This window comes from Eptesicus fuscus, chromosome 12, assembly GCF_027574615.1.
Source record: "Eptesicus fuscus isolate TK198812 chromosome 12, DD_ASM_mEF_20220401, whole genome shotgun sequence".
Lineage (NCBI taxonomy): Eukaryota > Metazoa > Chordata > Mammalia > Chiroptera > Vespertilionidae > Eptesicus > Eptesicus fuscus.
The window spans coordinates 67,825,788-67,847,315 of record NC_072484.1 but is presented as its reverse complement, the minus strand read 5'-3'; positions in this window follow the sequence as shown (position 1 = coordinate 67,847,315).

Genomic DNA, 21,528 nt, shown 5'->3' with positions numbered 1-21,528 from the left:
AGAAATGTATCTTGGATGGATATTAAGTTGGTGGCTTCATGCATGAATGAGAGTGGGCAGATGGGCAGCAAGAAAATGAAAAGAAAGGCAGTAGTACATGGTGGTGGCTGACAGGTGAATGGATGGAGGGGTGGAGGTGGGCGAAGGAGAGGTGGACTGTGGGTAGATATATGTTTAAATGAAGGTGGATGAGGATGAGGAGGATGGATTGGATGATGGACGAATGATGGTTGAATGGATTGGATGATGGATGGGTAAATGGATGGATAGATGGATGGATGGATGGATGGATGGATGGCTTAGATAGGACGCTGGATGGATGAATAATCTCAACTAGCATCTCAACTTTTCCCTACACTTCCCAAGTATAGATTCCCCTAACTTGGTTAATGGCACCCCAGTTGTCCTAGACATCCAGGTTTAACACCTGGTCATATTTCACTTCTCCCTCTTCCTCATCTCCCTCAGCCAGCAAGCTCTGAGTCCTCTTGATCCTATCTCCTTGGTGCCCTTTCCCTCTAGCCTCTATTCTCTACTCATCTCCTGGATGATTTCAGCTGCCCCTGCTCCCTGCTTCCTTTCTCTTTCCTTCAAGTCAATCCTAAAAGAGTGCCATCAGCATGATCTTCCTAAAGCTCAACTCTGGTCAGCAACCTTCAATAGCTCCCTATTGCCTGCGTTCCCCAGCATGGAGTTCCCCACTTTTGAATTCAGCTGACCCTCCCCTTTCTGGGCCTCTCATTCCTTCCCTTTATGTATTCTGTGCTGTGGTCAAACCAGACACCAGCTGTCACCCCAGGCATTCACCAAGCTTCTCCCCTTTTGGCCATGCTATCCCTACTACCTGGAATGCCCTGTTACCTCCAGCCATGACAATGCCATTTTAGACATCAACACACAGCTCAAATGCTACCTCCCCAGTGAAACCTTCCCTAATCCCTCAACCAGATATAATCAAGTGGGCCACTTCATCAAGGCACGTTTATTGAGCACCTACTATGTGCCCAACTGGCTAGAGGGCCCTGATGGTGGAAGAGGGAGGAAACAAGAAAGACACGATCTTTGCCTTCAAAGGGACAGCTTGCTATGTAGGTGTGAGTGAGCATGCACACACACGTACAGAATTCAAAGGAAAAATTTAGGGTAAAATAGTGTAATAACAATAGTTAATAGAGTGTGGCGATGGGCCAGGTACTGTTCTAAATGCTTTACTTCTATTAAATAATTTAATCATTTTAACAAAACCTATTAGATAGGTACAGATGAGGAAACTGAGGCACGGGGTTTGGCAACCTACCTAAGATCACTCCACAAGGTAGTGGCAGTTTTGGCCCTGGGTCTGTGCTCTCAACAGTACTCTATAGTGTGGTATAAATAAAATCAGAGGGAGGTGGACAGAGAAATTCATGACAGGCCTCTTCCAGATTGCCCAGTCCCCCGCCCCTCCTGTGCTGTAATCTCCCAACCTAGTCCCCTTCCCTTCAAGCCCAGGTGAGAGGCTTCTTGGGGGAAAAATGGAAATGAAAATGGACTAAACTAGGGGCAAAGGACTCAGTGTGCCGCCGAGACACTGTAGTATCCTGGGCGCGTTCCCTTCTTCCCCTGGGCCTCAGTTCCCCATCAATCTATCCAGCTATATAAACATATCTATTGATGGTTGGGCCCATCAACCCCCAAAGGCCCTTTCAGCTCTAAAATGCATAATCCTCAACACAGCTGCTCGGTGATAGAAGACAGAAGCTCAGAGCCTCTTGGCCTCGGGGCCTGGCTGCACGTCCCAAAAACTCCCTGTAGTCTGTGATTACGGCATTTTAGCCCCGGGTTCCTGTGGGCCCCACTGTGCAGCTGTCCTACGTCTGTCTGGTCACCTGAATCTGTCGGGCTCATCACTGCCCATCATCTTGTCTGCCCACTGACCTGGATCCATCTGCCTCTGTTACCCATCCATCAGTCTGCCTGGGCCCATCCACCTTGTGTCTCCCGCCTGCCTGGTGTCTGTCACTCTGCCCATCACACACGCACAGAATCCCCATCCCTGGGTCCCTACTTTGCAAGCACCACAACAGTAACAGAAAGACGAGGTGGGGCCTTCCCCTTTTTCGATTACAGGGAAGTCCAGTCTTAACATCCGAACCTGCTTTCCAGGAGCCAAAACAATTCTCTGCCATCCAGCCTCCTCTCCCTTCTCCAGGAACCCCCCCCCCTCCCAGCCCCCTCCTCGCTGGGCCCAAGGGCTTCTACTTGAGGAATCTGGTCAGGGTCACATGCCTCCTGCCAAAAAATGTCCAAGTGGTCCCCGAGGAAATCATCGGACAAGAGCGTGGAGATGTGTGTACAAGGATGTTCATCACAGAATTGTTTGTAATCGCAGAGGATTGGAAACAGCCCAAATGTCCAACAGTGGGGGCTGGCTAAATAAATTATGGTCCAGCCACACAATGGAGAAGCATGCAGCTCTTAAAAAATGATGATGTAGATGTATATTTATTGAAATGGCAAGACATTCACAATATATTATCGAGTGAAAAGAAACAGGTTACAAAGGCATATATATAAAGCAAGATGCCATTTTTATTTTTTAAAAAGCTGTATATGTCAGGAAGGATATGCACCGAAGTGGTAGCCAAGTGGAGGTGGGATTATGGCTAATTAAAAATGCTTTCATATATAAAAAGACACAGACATATATATGCATGCATATGAATTTACACACATACACACATATGTAGCCACTCTGGATTGAACACTTCCTACGAGCCCCGCGCCACGCTCAGCCCTTTGTCTCTATAACCTCATTTACTCTTTCCCACGATCCTACAAGGTGGGCTCATGAGAAACCATTTAACAGATGAGAAAACAGAGGCGCACTGGCCTCCTAAGTGGCAGAGCCGGGATTTCAACTTGCTCTCTCTGACTCCTGGGCCCACACTCTTAATCAGTAGGTTGCCGCATTTCTCATTTTGTTTATCTGTAACTTGCCTATTTTAAAAAATAACATATTTACTTGGGTGATAAAGAAGTGACAGAAGTTAACAGACAAGGGAAAAATGAGGCGGGTGAACTATACGCAGCAACATGTCCTCAACCTCTGGGTGTTTGGCAGCTTTTCAGCAGGTTTTCTCCATGGGCCCATCCAGCCCTCCCCCTGGTCATCCATCCCTCCCTCGGCCTCTACTGGCGATGAGGCTGGTCCAGCCTGCTGGGGAGGGGCAGGGCAACACTGGGGAGGGCTGGGCCTTAAGTATTATAGGCTTCAATGCTACGTGGCCCGAGGTCCCCTCCTCCAGCCCACGTTTAATTCAGCAAGTACTTGCTTTGTGCCACATCCTGCGCTAATCACTGGGGAGGCCAAAATGAAAAAAAGAACAAAAACACAACAAAACCCAAGGCCTGCCTTCAGGGTCTTCTCACCCAGGACTGGGTTTCTCAACCTCCACACTATCAACATTTTGGGCTGCATAATTCTCTGCTGTGGGACTGTCCTGTGCCCTGTAGATTTAGCAACATCCCTGGCCTCTACCCACTAGATGCCAGTAGCAGCTTCCTCCCCAGTTGTGACAATGGAAATGTCTCTAGACTTTGTCAGATGTCCCCTAGGGGGCAAAATTGCCCCTCATTGAGAACCATGGATCTAGTGGGTGATAAAAGGCAGGCAGTAAAAAAGAAAAAAAAACCTAAACTAATTACTACGGGGCTGAGTAGACAGTCACGTGTACCTGGATGGGTCAGAGGGGGCTTCCTGGGATGCACCTGTCCTTGAAACTCACTGGGTCTTTTCATTCCCTAGAATCATCCTGGGTGATCTCATCCATCCTGTGACTTCCACGATCTGTTTCTGGCCTAGAACTCTCAGGGTGGGCACAGCACTGCTGCACACTGTCCAAGGGGTATCTCCACGGCACGTCCCACCAGCATCTTGCATGCACTCTGTGCACAGCTGGTCTCCACCTCTCCTCAAAAGCCCTGCTTCTCACACCGCCCACACAGCCCCCCAAGTCAGAAACAGAGACCCCTCCAACCCCCACATCCACAGGATCTCCCAGCTCTGCCCATTCTATTCCAACCCTCACAGGGCCTCCTCTTGGCCCCCAGCAGAGCTGGACCCCGTCTTCCCCACCAATCCATCCTCCACCCAGCAGCAGGGTGAAGAGTCTAAAGGCAAATCACACCATGCCTCTCCCCTGCCTAAAACCCTCCGGTGGCTCCCACTGCTCTCAAGATGAAGTCCAAGCTCCTCCTGTAGCCTCCAAGACTCGAAGGACCCGGCGTCCACCCATCTTGCTGGCCTGGTTTCCTGTAACTCCCAGATCCGCACCCCAGACTCTATGTGCCCCACTTCAGCCAACTAAACTTGTAGTTCCTCTAATATTCGCCCTCACCTCGGGGCCTTGGTCCTGCGAACCCCTTGGGCCTGGAGCCTCCTTCCCTGCTCCCATCCTCCCTCACCCACTTCATCCCTGAGATAGTTGCTACTCAACCTGCAGCACTTCCTCCAGGCAGCCTCTGCTGTGCCCCTCCACTCGCACGCGTTCTTTCTGGCTTATGAATTGCTCAATTGTCTCCTTCCCAGGAACACCAGGCTCCTGTCGGCTGGGATCCTGTCTGCTCATTTAGCACAATGCTTAGCACCTAGTAAACACTTAATACGCCTGTGTAAATCTATACTTTAAACTGGATAACGAATGGATGATCAGACAGACGGAAGCGTGGGTGCAAAGAACAGAGATTACTTGGGTTGGGTCTTTAGTGCATTGAAAGATCTCCAGGGAAAGGACGGTCAGGTGGAAGGCAGGTGTGGCTGAAGGCAGGAGTCTCGGATTGGAGGCACAGTGGGCGATAAAGGAGGATGCAGACGGATTACAAGGACCTTGAATGTCACGGTTGCGGAGTCTGGACTTAATTCAGTAGGCGATGGGGAGCCATGGAAGGGTTTTAATCAAGCAAGTGACATGATCCCACCTGCGTTAGAGAAAGATCGCTCTGGCTGCAGCAGGATTGTGGAGGGGAGGGGACCAGAGGCTGGGAGGCCAGGGAGGAGGCTGCCTCAGGCTTGTGGCAAAGCCAGTGAGGTCTGAGCCAGAGGAGGGGTCGTGGGATGGATGGGAGGGGACAAAAGGTACAGACTAAGGTGAAATGAATCTGTGGGAATCTAGAACGTGCTCTAACTCCCCAGCTGCATGCAGGAACTGGGAAGTCCCTTGAAAAAGCCTGAGGTCACAGACAGATTCTGGTGGTCCTGACTCAACTCTGCTCTCCTGCCGGGGTGCAGGCAGCAAAACCAAACAGGAACGGCGCCTTCAGCCCCGTGGGAGCCAAAGGACGCAAGCAGAGGGATAATAACCATAACCATAACCATACTGCTTCATTTATGGGGAGTCCGGTGTGCCAGGCACTGTGCTCAGCACCACACATGCTCACGCACATCCAATCTTCACAACAACCCAACCAAGTGGGTCCTGCTTTCCCCCCTCCATTTCACAGAGGAGGAAACGGAGGCTCAGAGAGACAAAGTAACTTGCCCAAAGTCACACAGCCTTCAAGTCACAAACCCAGGCTGGTCTGACCCCAATGCCCATGCTCTTAGTCAGTTACCCATCGCACACAAAGGAGGGAGATGGTGGCAGGCGGGTGGCCGATGAGGAAGCAGGAAGTTCTCAGCCTAATCCCAGTGGCACCACAGGAAGAGGCCTGCTGATGGGGGCACAGAGGAAATGGAGAGGAGGAAGGGTAGTCCTGCTGCTCCCCGAACCCCATGTGTTCAGACCCAGACTTGCCTATACCAATAGGTGTGTCCCCGCTATAAGAGAACCGGGCTAAGGCGTGAGCAGCGTGTAGAATTCACCTCTGTGGGAATCAAGGAAAGACATCCCCCTCTGGGGACATGCACCCCCACAGGCCGTGGCTGGAAGTATAAGGAACTTTTTTTTGCCAATTAGGAAAACTGCCTCTTCCTCTGGGAGGACATAGGCTGCTTAAGGGCATCTGATTTGTTGCGTGGAGCTTAAACGGATTCCAGCCCCTACTTTCCTTCTGCACTGAGCGCTCCTGGACAGCCAATACCCTGCCCAACTGGACATGCCAGTCCTGCCTCCAGCCCCATGCCTGTACCCCTGTTCCCCAGCAGCCACTCTGCCTCATCCTCAATGAGAAAAGTGTCCCCTCAGGTAGATACACAGAGCTCAGACGCGTCCACAGACTTAAGTTTCTTGTTAGTCCTTGCTTCTGCCATGGGAGAAAAGTCGAAATCCTGTTATGCCCATTGCTCTGATGAAAAAGTTGAGGTCAGAGCCTTTCCTGATGATGGGGGGGAAAAAATCTAGGCTTTCTCTAGAGAGGCCTGTCTCAAAACACAAGGTTCCAGGAGGCAGAGGCCTCTAGCCAAGAGCTCCATCTTAAGGGCACTCTGAGGAATTCAGGGGGGTGGAGGGTACAGCCACCCTCAATGAAACTTCTCTCCCCAAGCCTGGCCCGAGGCCTGGGTCTCCTCTCAGCCTGATGCGGGTGGAGTCCCCTTCCTGTCCATCTTGAGTTAGCTCTGGGGCAGGATGGGCAAGACCCCAGGCCTGAGACCCCAGCCCAAGCCTCCTCCTTAGGGTCTCCTCTGCTCCCCAAGGCACCTGACTCCATCCTTGGCGCCCACCCCTTCCCAGGCTGAGCTGTGCTGGCTGCTGCCCGAGTTATATAAACAGGACTCATCCTCTCTCGGAATACCTGAGGCTGCATTTCCGAGTGGAGCTTCCTGATGGAAGAAAAAGGGGAAGGAAAAAAAAAAACACCAGAGAGAGGAGAGATTTAATTGGCCGACTCCTGCAGCCCATGTGGTAAACAACTGGCTGCTCCAAACTTTGCTAACTCTGGAGGAGCCTGGCCCTCCTGGGGTCTCTGCCCGAGGTCAGCCCAGCCCAGGTGGTTGCTAATGGGCTCACAGTCAGGAATTGGGGAGGAGGTGCCTCATCTCCAGAGAGCCACTCAGGAGGGGCAGCTGTCCCTTGGCTGAGAGAGACGTGGCTGGCTTTGCAAAATGCCTGGCCCAGAAGGGCAGGCAGACGGCCCCAGGAAGCAGCGTTTACATGTCCAGCGGCCTTTCCTTTCAGAGGAATGGAAGAGGGGCGCCCCCAGACACTGGGAAAGGAAGAGGAACGGGGTGGAGTGGAGTGGAGAAGTCGCTGGGGCAGGGAACAGGTCCGGAGGAGGCAACTGCCACAGAAAGAAACCGAGGCAGGCAGGATGGAAGAGTGGAGGAGGAAATGGCAAACACCAAAGGATGTCATCATCGGCACAGCGGCCAAGTTCAAAGGGGGCTGTAGAACCGGGGTAGTTAAGGGTGACAGAGTGATCACTGACGGACGAATATAGGGGAAACTAAGGAGGGACAGAGGGCAGGATGGTTAGGGAGGCAATGGCGATGCTGAGATAGGGGATAGGGTAGTGGGCAGACTAGTGTGGGAAGAAGGTTGGAATCTAGCTGGAAGGGCCCTGGAGGGCTGGCAGCGAGCCAAAGGCCTGCTGGGGGCACCTTGGCCAGTCCCGGGGCCTGGACGGAGAGGGCTGGAATCAGACTCCGACCGGGGTTCCCAGAAGCGCAAGGGTTGGAAGCCTTCGATGGCTTTAGGCGGCGCTCCTCTACCCGCCACCAGGGGGTGCCCCTGCAGCTCGGGGAGACCTCCAGGAACTCAGGGTTAGCCCGCTGGGGAGGTAGGGGTACGGGGGTGTGTGTGTGGGGGGTGTCTCCGGGCCAGAGAAGGGGAGAGGGGAAGTCTAGTCTAGTCCAGAGCGCAGCAGAGACGGGTCCCGACAGCGCCCCCCGGGCGGCGCCCCGCACTCAGCGCGCCCACACCTCCCTGCCTCCCTCCTCAGGGCCCGGCCCCAGAGAGCAGGTCCCAAGTGGCGCTGCCTTCGGACGTGCGGCCGTCGGGCCCGGTCCTTCCGCGGAGAGGCAGTGTTCCCAGGGCCCGGCGCTGGGCGCGGGCAGCGCTGCCCCTCGCTCGCTGCCCGTCCACCGGCCGACCCGACGGCCCGAGGGCAGCGGGGTCCTCGCAGGCCAGCTCCCCGCTCCCCCCGAGGTGGCCGCAGCCGTGCGTGTCGGCCGGGCCGGCGTCGGCCTTGGGTGTCCCCGGACGCCGCACGACCTCGCACACACACGCGCGCACACGCTCACGCCGTGCGGTATTTCCCGGCCGGGACCCCGCCTCTGGGAGGGGCCGGCAGCGAGCCCGGGCAGCGCGGAGTGGGGGCGCCAGGGAACGCCGGGTCCCGGCCCGTGTCGAAGCCGTGTGCCCCTTCCCAGCCCCTTTCGGCGCGTGGGCTTGGCCCCCGCGCTTTACCCCTCGGCCCGCGGGGGTCCCGGAGGCTCCGGGGCGCGCGGCGGGCGGGAAGGGGGTGCGGGTGGGGGCCGCGGGCTCCGGGCCGAGAGGCGGCTGGGCTCCGCGCCGGGGAAAGTTTGGACGTGGGAAACTCCCTCCCCGCCCGCCCCGCCGAGAGGAAGGGGCGCACGGGGGGCCGGCACGGGCACCCCGGCTCCCCCTGCGGCCGGAGGCTCGCCCCCCGCGCCGCCCGCCCGGCCGCTCCGCGGGCCAGGGGGCTCCCTCTGGCCGGGCAGCCTCCCCTCGGCGGCGATCCGGCCGCCCCTCCCGCGGCACCCAGCGCGCTTACCTCGGGGAGCGGCCTGGGGCTCCCCCGTCCTGTCGCCTCGGGGCGCTGCGTGGGGCGGGGGCCCCCGGCGCCGGCGGGCGGGCGAGTCCGGAGCCCGGCGGCGCCCGGAGGAGCCGGAGGGAGAGCGGGCGCGAGAGCGGGAGCCGCGGCGGCGAGTGCGCGCGTGTGTGAGCGAGAGAGCGCGAGAGAGCGAGGAGTGAGCGAGCGGAGCGAGGGAGGGTGCGTGTCTGACTAGGGGGGAAGTGTGTGAGGGACGGATCCCTTCCTTCCTCCGCAGCCTCTGGTGGAGACTCGGAGAATGCAGCGCCCGCCGGGCACAGGCGCCGCGGAGCCACAGGCGGCCGCTGGGCCCCAGGACGCCGCCGCCGGGGACCCCGGCCCCCGCTCCTCGAGTCGCGCCCCTCCCCCGCGGGAGGGGTGAGCCTCTCGGTCCCACCAGCAGCCCAGTCCCAGGAAACCCGGCGGGCGGGGTGCCCCTCCTTCCTGCAACCCCAGACCCTTACAAAGGGAGCGCCCCCAGGAGGGCGACCATCTCCCTCCCTGCTTGGCAGCTTCCCAGGAGACTCCAGACCCTTCACCACATGAATTTACTGCGTCTAAGGTCCCCTATCCCCGCCCCCCTCACGACCATGGGAGCCTGGCTTCGGAAGAGGGGGACACAGGAGAGGGTGGGGGCAGGCTTCTCCAGGGGCTGTTCAGAAAGGCCTCTGCACAGACCCCCCAGTTTCAGAAGCAATCACTGCCCATGGGGGGGGGGAGGGGGGGCAGAGGACCGCAGGTCTCTAGAGAGTTCCCAGATCAGGTGTCCCCAAAAAAGAACCGTGTGGGCTTTTCATTTGGGGCAATGGGGGAGTCATTCTGGACATCCCTGCAGCCACAAAGGAAGCAGGCAGAACAGCCCCATCCTGAACTCACTGCCACCTTGACCCACAGAGCCTCCCCATACGGCCCCTCCCTCCCTCCCCACTTCCCAGAAACACCTTCCAGGCTGATTTCCATTCTCTTTAAAATCCAGCCAACCAGATGCCTGGGGTCTTTTCTGCGGGGGCCCAGTTTCTTTCTCTTGGCCACATGGCTTCCTCTTCAGTCTTTAGGACGAGGCCTAATTGAGAAAACCCTTGGTCCCTGTGCGAAGTTTTTGCTGGTGGGCTAGGACCCATGACTTCCATAGGCCTACCCTTTGTCTTGGGGTGGGAGTCCCCTTAGGAGCCCCCCAAGGGCTGCCGGGTAGGTGGGTGAAGTAGAACAGGAGACAGGACTGCCATTTCCCTCTGTTCTGCTCTGCTGGGACTGACCGACCCGACACAAGGTGAAGCCTGGTCAGCTGCTGACGTTCACAGCAAAGAGAGAGCAGGCCCTGGACTCCTGGGGTTTCTCAGGGACCCCGGCCCTCCCTCACCCCATCCTGCTCCTCTTCAGTCCCGAATTTCCCTCTGCATCCCCACGCCCCGCCCCGGTCCTTCTCTCTTTCTCCCGGATGATTACAATCTCCTCTCCTGCTGGGTGCCCTCTGGCCCTCCCACTAAACTCCATCACTCTTTTATTTATTTTGAGATTTATTCTCCATGTGCCAGCCTGTTCCCTCCCCTAAGTCCTTCTCCCGGTTTATTCCCCTTCATTGATCTCTCCCAGCCCTGCATTTGTATCCAAGTCCTCCTCCTCCTCCCGGTCTCTCTCCTCCCCTCTCCTCTCTATTCTTAGCTTCCACTCTTTCATGCTTTCGGAGGCCAGCCCTTCCAGATGCATCTCCTCACTTTCTGCTCTCTCCCTCCCCTCCGGCTCCCTTTGGCCATTTGCTCCAGCTCTCCCTCCTCCCCACCCGCTCCCTCCAGCCAGGAAGTGTGCTGTTCCTCTTAGGTGTCAGACCTGCTTGTGGTCCACAGGTGGTTCTGGCCTGGGACACTGTTGCTCTCGCATCTGCATACACACAGTAGGTGCTCAATAAACGTGTGCTGAAATGAACTACTCACACATCTCTTTTGATCTTCTCCCCGGGACTCTTTAGATCCCTCGCTTTTCCTCTCTCAACATCTCCTCTTCTCAGACTCACTTCCATCATTGTCTCTAATTCTCCCTTCCTCCAACGAACCTCCTCTGAGGGTCCACTCTGTGCTAGGCACTGTGCGAGGCTCTGAACCCACAATTATTGAGCACTTGCTGTATGCCATGTAAGTCCTCACAACAATCAGACACTGGTGTGAGCCCCCCTTTACAAATGAAAAAGAGTGAGGCACCGAGTGTTGAAACGTCAAGATGACAGAGCTGGCAAGAGGTGAGGTCAGGCTGGTACATGGCACGTGGGCCTGACCTTGCACTCTGGTCTGGGAGCGGTGAGTGGGGCTTCCGTGGCAGTGTGGCAGGTGCAGCAGGGGCCGTGCAGTGGGACAGAGGAAGCGCTGGGCGGAACTGGGCTGAGGGCAGCGTTGCCTCCACGCAGGCTCTGTGACATCAGGCAAGCCACTTCCCTCGGGGTTGGTGTACAGATAAAATGATAGGATAATAACCATAATTAGCATTTAGCAAGCACATGCCATGTGTCAAACCATGTGTTCAGTGTTTTACATGGATTATTTCACTTGATCCTCATAGTAACCAACTCACCAGTGTATACATGGGGAAACTGAGGCACAGACCAGCTATGAACTTGCCCAAGGTCACACGAGGAGTTTGTGGCACAGCTGAGATTCAAACGGAGGCAGGCTGCGGCCGGAGCCTGCACACGGAACCCGTGTGCAATACTGCCCCTGGGCAAGTGCCAGGCCTGGGACATTGTAGGTGCTTAGAGAGAGGTCTGGACCTGTGCACAATTCTATTAGAGCAGAGTGGGTGCACAAATAAGGGAGACCCTGCTCTTCCAGGGGTGGGGATGGGGTGAGGATGCGTAGGGGGGCTTGGCTAGAACGATTCTGGAGAGGGGCTTATGCCCCTCTTTCGCCTCCATTGGAGGGAGTCCAGCTCCATTCTGATGCACTGACATGTTCTTCCTTTGAGCCGTCACCTGGGCCCATGGGTGTTTCCCTTCCTCTAGCCAGGCTTTCCCACATGGCACTATGGGCATCTCAGGCCAATCCTTTGCTTGGAGGGCGCTGCCCTATACAGTGCATAGTGGCATCCCTGGCCTCTACCCACTAGATGCCAGTAGTGGGCGCGCGCGCGCGCACACACACACACACACACACACACACACACACAGTTGTGACAACCAAAAATGTGTCCAAACAGTGCCATGTGTCCCCGCAGAGGCAAAATTACACACCCCCCCCCCATTCCCCCGTGGAGAACCCCTGCTCTAGCCTGACCGCCTTACTAGCAGGGCCTGCTCCAGGTCACCTTGAGAGCTTGACGAGGTATCCGTGAAGGGCATGGACGGGTGGCTTCTCGCAGCTCCTCGCCCTGCCGCCCTCCTTGCTCCCACTCCGCCCTCACAAGCAGCCCTGTCTCTGCCTTTCTGTCTCCTTGTTCTTCTCTTTGCCCCTGCCTGTGGCCCTCTCACCCACTGTCTGCTTGTCTCAACTTCCTCCACCTCGGTCTCCTTTCCGCCCTCAGTGTTTCTGGGTTTCTCCGGCCCTTTCTCTCTGAGGGTCTGTCTTCTTTGCTCTTTCTGTGTCCCTCCGTTCTCCTCTCTCTGTCTTCATCTATTTCCCTCTCCATTTGTCTCCCTTTCTCCATTCTCTCTGTCTCCCTCTCTCTGTGTCCTCCTATTTCTGTTCGTCCCCTCCTGAGGTCTCCCCAGTGCCTGTCCTACTACGGCTCTCTCTGTCCCCTTCCTCCCCCGCCCTCTCCTGCTCTCTCTCTCCCTCCCTTTTCCCTTTCTACCTTCTTCTCCCCACACTCCCTTCTACCTCCTTCCCCCTTCCTTCTTTCTTCCTTCCCTCCATCCTTCTTCCTTCATTCTCTCCACCCTCCTCCCTCCGCCTCCTCTACTCTCCTCCCTCTATTTTCCCTCCTCTCCCTGCTTCCTGCCCCTCCTCCCGCTTGGTCTGTGGGAGCTGGAAGTTAAAAGCTTTTCCGAACTTGCTCTCCAGTCGCTGTTCCCGGTGCTTTCATCTCGCCAGCACATTTGTAAAACCGCGCAGGCTGAAGGGCCAGTGACATGAACAACCAAAGAAATGTCAGCGCAGGAACTGGACCGCCAGCCCGCCGGGGGGCGGTGGGGGGCAGTCAGGGCGCACCCCAGCCCCTCCCAGGAAGGGACCAGGGACAGAGACAAGGATGGAGGTCCCCCACAAGGGGCTCTACACCTCTGCCTACCATGGCTTCCTGCACTGGGCAACGGAGCACAGGGGTGTGGAGGAAAGCGGAACCCCTGGGGGAGAGGGGGCTGCCCAGCCCGGGAGCGATCCCACCGGCTGCCGGAAGAGGGGGCAGAGGGAGGGGAGCAGCCAGCCTGCAGGGAGCCACCTGCTCCCAGAGCCCAGATCGCTGCTCGCCTAAACACATCGCGAGCATTCTGGAGCCAGACAGTCTGGGTTCAAATCCCATCACCCATTTACCAACTGTGTCATCCTGGGCAAGTGACTTTACCTCTCCACGTCTCGGTTTCCTCAAAAATAAAATGGGGTAATGATAACAGTGCCTACATCCAAGTGCCGGGTGACGACTGAATGAGTGAATCGAAGTTGGACACTTAGAATGAGTGTCTGCTGTACTCATTAAGAATATCAACTCCAGCCCAGCCAGCATGGCTCAGTGGCTGAGTGTTGATTTATGAACTAGAAGATCACAGTTCAATTCCTGGTCAGGGCACATGCCCAGGTTGCAGGCTCCATCCCCAGGGGAGGTGTGCAGGACGCAGCCAATCAATGATTCTCTCTCATCATTGATGTTTTTCTCTCTCCCTCTCTCTTCCTCTCTGAAACCAATAAAAATATATTTTAAAAAAGAATAACAACTTCACAAAGTGGGATTATTAGCCCTATGTTTCAGATGGAGACACCCAGATTTAAAAGGGGGAGGGGGCATACCAGAGGACTCAGAACAAGTCAGGGACAGAACAGGGATTAAAGCCTGGGTCCCCCTTTGGCCAAGTAGCTCAGTTGGTTGGAGCATCGTCCAGATACACCAAGGTTGTGGGTTCAATCCCCCATCAGGAATCACACAGGAATCAACCAATGAATGCATAAATAAGTGGAACAACAAATCTCTCTCTCAAATAATAATAATAATAATAATAAAAGCCTGGATCCCTTCCAGTGCTCCACCTTTCTCCTCAAGGCAGTGGGCCCAGGGATGGAACACAGTTAAGGGGGATAAGGACTGAGTCTGTTTTGTTCACTGCTGTGTCCTGTGGATACAGCACATAGTAGATGCTCAGTAAAAACTTGTTGAATGAATGAGTGAAGGAAGGAAAAAAAAATGGCTGAAAAGGTGCCAAAGCTACAAAAGTGAAAGGCTGCTTAGTTTTCAAGGGTGTGGTGGGCTGAGGTGGAAGAAGGAGCCCAGGCTTAGGGAACTTCTAAGTCAAGGAGGGCAAGTCCGGCATGGCCATGTAGGACCCAAGCTGTGGCAGCACCATGGACAGCGGACACAGCCCCAGGCAGGGCGCCCAGTTTTACACCTGGAGCCACCCAGCTGCTGGAGCACCCAGCCCTCCACCTCTACCTGCATCCCACCTCCCTGGCTGGGCTCCCCAACCTTCTGCCTCCCACACACGCTCTGCCCCTCTTCTCTCTCTCTAGATCCAAGTCCAAAGCCATGGGCAGTCCACTGGGAAAGGCATGCCTTCCCCTTCTTCCTGTCCCTTCCCCTCAGCCCAGCCAGCCTCTGGAGCCGAGTCTCACCCTCAGGTGGCTGCGCGGAGATGGAAGTAGGGCTCCTGGGACATTCTTGAAGAGCCCTACAGACACAATGAGAGGGGAGCAGGCCCTGAGCACCCGGACCATCCCTCCTGAACCCCCTTCCCCCGGGGTGCAAGGTGGGAGTCAGTCCTGCCACACACAAGCCCCCCCCCTCCCCCCGCCCCAACACTTCAAACACTCCACTCTCCCTGCATTATTCAACTGCCTCTTCCCAGGGCTGCTGCAGAGCACCCAGCCCAGGTGCTGAGGAGGAAAAAAGGAGGAGGGCCCATTAAATTTAAACACCACTGAGATTGTCAGATGTGAGGTTCTATTCCTGGCCTGGAGAAGAGCAGCCAGCAGGAGGGGCAGGGGGATCAGCAGGGGCCTGGGAGGCAGAGACCTGCCCTGGGAGGAGTGACTCGCGGAGTCCCTGCAGGGAAAGGCCGTGGTGCTGGGGAACCTGGCCTTCCCTCGTGGCAGGCCCTCACCCACCAGGAAGAGGACCTCGCTCGCCTGCTTCTGATGAGACAGGAGGACGCATCTAGAAATAGCTTCTCTGAGGCTGCCTGAAAGCCCACCATTATTGCTTCAGCGCGAGGAGCAGGGCATCACCTCCCTGGCTTCATTTCCCGTGGCTTTCTTCTTGCCCCTCACATCCCGGCAATGCCAAATGCTTTCAGCTTGCTTATCACACACTGAGCTTTTATAATGCCACTCCTGCCCCTCAGAGATCTCCTCCTTCCTTTCTCTTGCTGGAAAACTCCTATTTATCCTTCAAAACCCAGCCTAAGTATCACTCCCTCGGATGGCATTAAGCTCTCCCTCCCACCTCTGCCCTTCACTGGACCTGAGATACATGTCCCTTATTGCTTCCCTCTTCCTGCCCCGCGTGGTGGCAGAGTCCTTGGCTGTCAGGCCTGATGGAGCCATCAAGGATCGTGACCCTTAAAGAAGCAGCAGAGAGGGCCTGGGGAGCTGGGTGGGAAAGGTGAAGGGATTAAGAAGTAAAAACGGGTAGTTACAAAATAGTCACGGGGATGTAAAGTGCAGCATAGGGAATATAGTCAATAATATTGTAATAACTATGGATGGTGACAGATGGGTACTTGAAATACCCGGGGGACCACTTTGTAAAGTATATGATTGTCTAACCACTATGCTGCACACCTGAAACTAACACAAAACAATATTGAATGCAAACTATAATTGAAAAATAAAATTAAAAAAAGGAGCAGCAGCAGCAGAGAGGTTACCCTGAGGAGTCTGAGCTCGCCTCCCAGTCCTGGCTCTGGCGCCAACGCTCTGCATGTTTTGGGATAAGTCCCTGGCTCTCTCTTGGCATCGGTTTTCCGTTCTGTGAAGTCAAAGAGAAGTGGCAAATTCATAATGGCTGAGGACCCTTCCAGTTAGTAGAGTCCAGGAATTCTCTGCTCCATACACACTTCTTCAAACCACTTCTTGCTCTTCCCCTATATTGGATGCCATCTGGCCAGCACCCTTATTTGATACCCATAACCGCTGGAGCTGGCTTGAACTGGCTCATCAAAGCCAATTATTGGATTTTTCAGGAATTTTCCAAGCCAGTTTTCCAAGCCCTTGAAATTGGCCCTGTTGAGAGTATTTACACCATGAAAATTGGCACACACTACAAATCAGTGCTTCTCCCGTCCCTCCCCCAGAGCCAGTTTACCTCTGCCTGAACCTCCCGCCCCCATCTCCAGGCCTTTGCTCCTGTGCTGGCCCCTATTTGAGAGGCTCTTGCTATTGGTTCTCTCTCCCAGCTCCCCCTCCCTCCCCCACCAGGTTTCAGGCCCCAACTCACATGTCATCCACTGAAAGCGAGTGCCTCTGACTTCACTTGATAATCTCCTCAGTGTCACCTCACTCCTCACTGAATGCTCATTTTCAGTGACAGCACAGTTCAACTGGGGAAGAACACACACTTCGGAGCAGACTGATGCGAATGGACATCCTGCTCTGTGTCCACAAGGCTTTGTTCTCGCCAGGGGGGGTCTCTGCTCAGGCTCCTTCTTACCGGGGCTTCCCTGGCCACTCAAGCGAAATGATGCCCCCCTCCCCCCACTCCACCTCACCCTGGACATCGCTCTCTGTCTTTGCACCTGGTTGATTTCTCTTCTTAGCTCTTGATTAGCACTTGACACTTCCACTGATTTGTTAACTTGCCCAATGCCCAGGCCTCCCTCCAGACTGTGAGTTCTGTGAGGGCAGGGATCTCACCTGCCTTGGTCACTGGTGCATCCTCATCTAGAACTGAGCCTGGCACAGGGTAGGCACTCAACCACTTCATTGAATAAATAATTGTATGACCTTGGGCGAGGCACACCATCTCCCCGAGTTTCAGTTTCCCCAACATTCTGCCTGGATGGAGGGGATTCTAGTCCCCTCTCCATCACTAACTCGGGTGTCACCTGGGCAAGTCAACCCCAACTCCCTGCACCTCAGTGTTGCCTACCTCTCAGGGCTCAGGTGAGCTGGAGTGAGATATCTGGGCTCCATCGGGTGCATCCTCCCATCCCATCCCCCCTTATTCATTCATCCATTCATTCAGCAAATACTTATTGAGCATCTGCTATGTGCCAGGCCCTGAGGGTACAGCAGTGAACACAGGGATAGATAGCCCATGGACTGCCATTCCACGTGGGAAGACAACAGGATGAACTAGTAAAACAAATAGTACATTCGGTGGTGACAGTGCTAAGGAGACATTTAAAGCAGGAAAGGGGCACAGAATTTCCAAGGAAGAGTCCATGTTTGGGGAAGGGGGTCAGAAAAACATTGCACGACAAGGTAAGATATATAAAGAAAGGCACGAAGGAGGTGGCTCTTTAAGGAAAAAACCTTTGCCCTAGCCAGTTTGGCTCAGTGGATAGAGCATCAGTCTCTGGACTCAAGGGTCCCGGGTTGGATTCCGGTCAAAGGCACATGCCGGGGTTGCGGGCTCGACCCCCAGTAGGGTGTGTGCAGGAGGCAGCCAATCAATGAATCTCTCTCATCACTGATGTTTCTGTCTCTCTCTTCCTCTCTGAAATCAATAAAAATGTATTTTAAAGAAAAAGCTGTCCAGGCAGTGGGAACAGCAAGTGCCAAAGCCAGGAGCAGGGGCGGGCCAGGTGTGTTTGAGGAAGAGTCGGGAGGGAGGGAAGTGTGTCAGGCTGGGGGGCGCGGGGAGCTGGAGACAAATGATGGAAGGACCCAAAGAAATGACGGCAGGTTCTGTCTGCCCCTCCTTCCCTGCTGGGAGATGGCGCCGAAGTGTGGCACCGAAAGCCCAAGAGGAGGCTGGGGGACTCCCCTTCCTTCCCTCCCTGGGCGTCTTCTGAGCAAGTGGGTGCCCAGGCTCCCTGCGTATGCCCACAGCGTTGGGGTGGGTCATTTATCTCCTGGTGCCAGGAGTTTCTGGAGCCGGGCACTTCCTCCCCACTCAGCCCCGCTCCCCTGAGTGGCAGAGACAGGTGTGAGGAATTAGCTGTGGGGACTAATGCCGTGACAGAAACCGGCACAAAAGAAGAGGACAGAGTGTAATGTTTATTACGTTTGAAGCAAAGCAAACACGCGGCCTATTTATGTATCTATAGAGAATTAATTGGCGAGCGGCAGCAAGAAGCAGATTATAAATTAGAATCATTTTCGCCAACTGAAACCCATTCATCTTGCTTCAGAATGGGCCTGTCACCTCCTCCTGACTAATTCCTTTTAAATTCATTGCTTTTTCTCACCGGCCCCCCGCAGCTCTCACCTTGAGACCTGAACCCCACCGGATTGCACCTCCCTCAGGGAAAGGCCACGTTCAAGCTCCGTGCTTTTCGGGGCGCCCACTCTCTGCCCACCCCAGACTCCTGGAGCCCCATCCCCACCCCTGGCCCATCTTGGGTCTGAGTCCCTGGTGCCCTGGTTTTACATGGTTATCCCTCCTCCCTGTGGCCCAGAGCCTCCCTCAGCTTCTCTCCTGCTCTGGCCGGTCCTGGGAACCGGGCAGGAGGGGAGCCCTGGCAGAGGCCCAGGCTGGGCAGGTGGAAGTGGGCAGCTCGAGGGACCCCGGAGCACTGGCCACCCTTGCTGCTTATAATTCTGTGCTCACAGCAGGCAGCCTTTAGGGAATCAAAGGAAGCCACGCTGCCCGGTCCCTGGAGGCCTGGCTCCATCGCCTCTCACCTGGAGCCCGGGTAGATGAGAGGCTAGCCAGGTGCCAGCGGCTGCCAGGCCTGAGAGTGGTGCCATGACTGGCCTGGGCTGTGGCCCAATTCACTCTTCTCTTCCTCCCACCCAAGCTGCCGACCTTTGAGCTGGAGGCTGTAGCTGGAAGGACTATGTTAAGGCATTTGGGGGAATAGACATACTCAGAACGTGAGTCCCCTGGGTTGGGACAGGGGAGTTAAACATTAGGAGCCTAATAATGAAAAGTATGAGCCTGGAGTGGGCCCAACCTAGGTCTGAATTCAGGTAGCCTCCCCTGACTAGAGGGGGCAGGTCACCATTATCTCCCTGAGCCTCAGTTTCCTTGCCTGTGAAGTGGACGCAATGCTGCCGGTGCTGTTATCGTGAATTGGTATTCCGCCGGGCTTGTTACATGTTTGTTGTAAATACTTCCATGGTGGTCGGCAAATGGCCAATGGGTCCGGCCTCTTTCCTGTGACTACCCCTGGCCCACTTGGGGGCACCTCCCATCTCTGTGACGCAAAACCTGAAGGTTGACCCCTCTGGGGGCCTCGAGGGCCTGCATGTTCTGATGGGCCCACACATGCTGTACTGGCTCTTACATGTTTTGCACCTCCGCCCTGCCTGCACCCGAAGGAGATGAAATAAGATGCTGGGAATCTAGTGCCTGATGTCTGCTAGATGCCCAACAGATGCAGGTAGTGGTTGCCACTATTATTAATTTGGACCAGGTTTCTAAGCCTGGCATCCTGGCATTCCAGGCCACCACTCTTTCCTCTGCTTCTCCACCTTAAAAACAGACAATAAATAAACAAGCAATAAACAAACAAACAAACAAAAACCCACCAATAGCGTTCAGCCTCCACCAGGAGTCTCCCACTGCAGGCTGAGCCGCCAGCCTGCCTGAGCCCGGTGCTACGGGAACTGCAGGACCTTGGCCTTTGGACATCTTGAGCCTCAAGGGCAGACCTGGGAGCCCGGAGAGGGCCAGACCCCAGGTTGACAGACCTCTGTGTCCCTCTCCTCCCCAGATGGACTGCAGCTGGGCCCACCAGGGCCCACCATTGAGACAGAGGGACAGCCTCGGCCCAGAGACTGGCAGGGCCCAGGCCCACATGTGACGTTCAGGTATTCAGAATAGCCCTGGATCTTCTTGTCAAGTCCCTATCTAAAAAAAGTTGGAGATGTGAACAACAAAAAAAAAAAGATTAGCTCCAAAATACAAAAAGAAACGGCAAAAATCTAAATTATTGAGTGTTTAAATATCTGCACAACATAGCACTGTGCCAACTAGTCAAGTGCAATTCAGCTCATCTTTCCCATACTCATGCATAAAAGATGTGTGAGGTGGGGGTTGGCGCATTTTACTGCATGTGGTGTGGTGTGGATGGAGTCCCCTCAAACTTTCTCGGGTTCCAGCTCTGCTCCTCACTCACTTTGTGACCTTGGGCAAGTTACAGTCACTCCCTGGGCCTCAGTTTCTTCTTCTATCAAATGGGGAGAACCACTGCCTAGCTCTCAGGATTACGCGAGCCTGTTTCCAGATGGCATGGCAAGCCCTTAAGTGCTGGTCTCTTGCTGTGGGAATCTAGTAAGGGGAGAGCGCTTGCCAGAGGCTGGCTGGGGTGGACTTGACCTTAACCTCTGGAGCCCTTTTCCAGCTCCTTCCCTTACACAGGGTCATGTACAAGGATGATATTCAAAATGTGTCACAGTCAAGAATGGACCCTGGGAACTGGAGCAGGACCCTGGAAGCCCCTGCCGGGTCAGATGTAACCCATTCCTTGCTGGATCCTGGGAAAAGCCCGGGGTTCCGGGAGGAGCTGGGGTCAAGGAGTTGGGTTGAGTCCTCAGGAGACTTGGATGACAGAGAAGCAGCTATTTACCCACCAGAGAGGAAGGGTGTCAGCCTTTTAACACCTGGAACAGCCCTATATAGCTATGACTCTTGTGAGTGACATGGGATTTAGAGACCATCACGTATACACGGACCCTAAGCCCCAGGGATCCTGCTCCTGGGTATCAATTCCAGGGAGGTGCTTGGCTTGGCTCCCGGGGACAAGTCTGGGGCATTCATCTCAACATCTCAACATCTCAATGTTGTCTGTGGTGGGGAAGCTGGAGGTGACTCCGGTGTCCTCCCAGGGAAGATGTGGGGACACACCATGGAGGTCCGGGCAGCTGTTGGTGCAACAGACATGTACACAGTGACGGCGTCTTTAAAACATGAAATGAAAGGAGTCAGAAACTGATGGGGATCTATAGCATAATACTATTTGTGTGGATTCCAAGTGCATTCAAATGGTGGTTACATGAATGTATATATGTGTTGAAACAGAGCTGAAGACCCAAAAAAAGAGGCAATGTTACTATAAAAATGCTCTTTCAAAATGCATTGGTGCAAAGTTATCCTCATTTGTAAAAACACATATAAGCAAAGGACTTCTTGTCACCTTGCCCCTCCAGGAGCTCCCAAGCTAACGCAGGGGACAGATGGAAAAACAGCAACCAACGAACAGCACCCTCATTCTAATATCATCAGAGCTGTGCAAACGGACGAGGCACTCCGGGACCACAGAGGAGAGGGAACAATCTATTCTGCCTGGAGGGCCCCGGAAAGCTGCCCCTGAAAAAAAGATTATATGTAATTTGAGCCTTCAATGCCGAGTAAGAGAAGTTCAAGGCATAATACGATCTCCCATCAGAGAGCAGCAGTGCTTCGCCCAGGGAATGAGGCTGGAATGGTGGGACTGGAGGGGCCTTTCAGACGTGGGCACTTCTTGCCTTATCAGCTCCTGGCGGCTGGGCCCTACAGCCCACGCTGGGGTTGCATCCTCTGTGCCTGGGAGAAGAGCAGCCCTCCTCCTGTCTCCCCACCCCCACCCCCCACCCCCGCCCTGCTGGGTCCCACCTCTTGGGT